General features: G+C 61.6%; 2 non-coding genes across 2 annotated transcripts in view; both read left to right on the top strand.

Annotated features, from left to right (window-relative positions):
* Positions 1-305, top strand: part of LOC146143816 (small subunit ribosomal RNA) — a 1,811-nt gene extending 1,506 nt beyond the window's left edge. The window contains exon 1 of the ribosomal RNA XR_014500436.1: positions 1-305. This exon is cut by the window's left edge and continues 1,506 nt beyond it. This is a non-coding gene — a ribosomal RNA (small subunit ribosomal RNA).
* Positions 306-557: 252 nt separating this feature from the next.
* LOC146143815 (5.8S ribosomal RNA) lies at positions 558-711 on the top strand. The gene has a single exon (XR_014499212.1). It is a non-coding gene; the product is annotated as a 5.8S ribosomal RNA (ribosomal RNA).
* Positions 712-2,500: the final 1,789 nt, after the last annotated feature.

Genomic DNA, 2,500 nt, shown 5'->3' with positions numbered 1-2,500 from the left:
GCCGACAGGTCTGGGTAACCCGCTGAACCCCGGTCGTGCTAGGGATAGGGAATTGCAATTATTTCCCTTGAACGAGGAATTCCCAGTAAGCGCGAGTCATTAGCTCGCGTTGATTACGTCCCTGCCCTTTGTACACACCGCCCGTCGCTACTACCGATTGAATGGTTTAGTGAGGTCCTCCGATTGGACCTGGCGCGGCCGGCAACGGTCGAGCCGGCGTCCGAGAAGACGATCTAACTTGATCATTTAGAGGAAGTAAAAGTCGTAACAAGGTTTCCGTAGGTGAACCTGCGGAAGGATCATTAACGGTCTCGCAAACGCTTCGGCGAACGCGAAACTCGGACAAGCGAGAGAAAAAGTCTTTGCTACCCGGCGCCCGACCCGCGAGGAGCGGCGCGCCGGCCGGCGATTCGGTCACCCGGTAATGTTTGCGCGTCGAGTGCCGCGGTGCCGCGCGCTCCGGCTTCAAGCGTCGGCCTGGCCGGGCCGACCGCTCGGCGCGGTCTATTTTGTCACCCTATAGTGCGAGGCACTGTGCGAGCGAAACAATCGTGGATGGCTCTTGGCGGTGGATCACTCGGCTCGTGAGTCGATGAAGGACGCAGCTAGCTGCGTGAATTAGTGTGAATTGCAGGACACATTGAGCATCGACGTTCTGAACGCAAATTGCGGCCTCGGGTCAATCCCGGGGCCGCGCCCGCTCAGGTCGCGTTGCAAACGTTCCGCGCGGGGATTTCTCCGCGCGGCTGCTGCGGCGTCGGACGCGCGAGCGCCCGTCCCGCTCAAGACAGCACGGCACGATGCGCGACGATCGCGACCAGAATCCCGCGCGGCGGCGGCGAGTCGACCTCGAAGAGGCCAACGGCTGGCGGCTCAAGGGCGGGAATCGAGGTGCGCGGCGGCGCGCGGCGCCGACGGCGAGCGCGGAACGGGAAGAATAGTCCCGGTCCTTACTTTCGGCCTGAGGTCGGACGAGGCTACCCGCTGAATTTAAGCATATTACTAAGCGGAGGAAAAGAAACTAACGAGGATTCCCTCAGTAACGGCGAGTGAAGCGGGATGTGCCCATCGCCGAATCCGCGCGCTTTTGGAGTGCGCGGAATTGTGGCGTACGGAATTCGTCACGGCGCGCTTCGCCGGTCGCCCGCGTCCTTCTGATCGAGGCCTTTTCCCAGAGCGGGTGTCAGGCCCATGGCGGCGACAGGCGGGCGCGCTACGGCGTCTTCCCAGAGTCGGGTTGTTTGGGAATGCAGCCCAAAGCGGGTGGTAAACTCCATCTAAGGCTAAATACGGTCACGAGACCGATAGCGAACAAGTACCGTGAGGGAAAGTTGAAAAGCACTTTGAAGAGAGAGTTAAAGAGTACGTGAAACCGTCGAGAGGCAAACGGGAGGGCCTGTCGGGTCGCCCGGTCGCTTTCAGCCGGCCCCCTGTCGGCGACGTTGTCGTGCGGACCCTCACGGGCCGCCGGCGGCGCCGCCCGATCGGGGACCAGCGCACTAGCGCCGGGCGAAGGCCGCGACCGTCTGGACGGCGGCGAGAAGGCCGCGCGCAAGGTAACCCGGCCTCGGTCGGGTACTATAGGCGCGCGTGTCCGTCGGCCCGCCGTTCGGGCGAGGAGAGATCGCCGCGTCTGCCCTTCGGGGCCGAGCGCCCGGTGCCGGCTGGGGCGTCGTGGGTCGGGGACTGTTCTCAGTGCCCAGCCTCTTCGTCTCGGTCGCGCTTCCGGTGTCGTTTCGCGAGGCGCACGGGGTCCGCGGCTGAAGTCAGCCACCTTCCCGACCCGTCTTGAAACACGGACCAAGGAGTCTAACGTGAGCGCGAGCCACGGGGCAGTACGAAACCCATGGGCGCAGTGAAAGTGAATGTCGGCGCGGTCCGGCGGAGGTGAGACGTCGTCGTTCGCGGCGGCCGCATCACCGGCCGATCTCGTCCGCTTTGCCGGAGAGGTCGAGCGAGAGCGTTCGCGTTGGGGACCCGAAAGATGGTGAACTATGCCTGAAGAGGTTGAAGCCAGAGGAAACTCTGGTGGAGGACCGTAGCGATTCTGACGTGCAAATCGATCGTCAAATTTGGGTATAGGGGCGAAAGACTAATCGAACCGTCTAGTAGCTGGTTCCCTCCGAAGTTTCCCTCAGGATAGCTGGCGCTCTGTCGCAGTTTTATCTGGTAAAGCGAATGATTAGAGGCCTTGGGGACGAAACGTCCTCAACCTATTCTCAAACTTTAAATTGGTAAGAAGCCCGACTCGCTTAATTGGAGCCGGGCATGGAATGCGAGTGCCAAGTGGCCACTCTTGGTAAGCAGGACTGGCGATGCGGGATGAACCGAACGCCGGGTTAAGGCGCCCGACGCGACGCTCATCAGAGCCCACAAAAGGTGTTGGTTGATCTAGACAGCAGGACGGTGGCCATGGAAGTCGGAATCCGCTAAGGAGTGTGTAACAACTCACCTGCCGAATCAATCAGCCCTGAAAATGGATGGCGCTGGAGCGTCGGGC

The sequence above is a fragment of the Ascidiella aspersa genome, chromosome 5 (genome assembly GCF_963924565.1).
Source record: "Ascidiella aspersa chromosome 5, kaAscAspe10.2, whole genome shotgun sequence".
NCBI classification, from domain to species: Eukaryota; Metazoa; Chordata; class Ascidiacea; order Phlebobranchia; family Ascidiidae; genus Ascidiella; species Ascidiella aspersa.
Note: the sequence above shows the minus strand (reverse complement) of the source record. Positions and strands in the feature narration are given on the sequence as shown.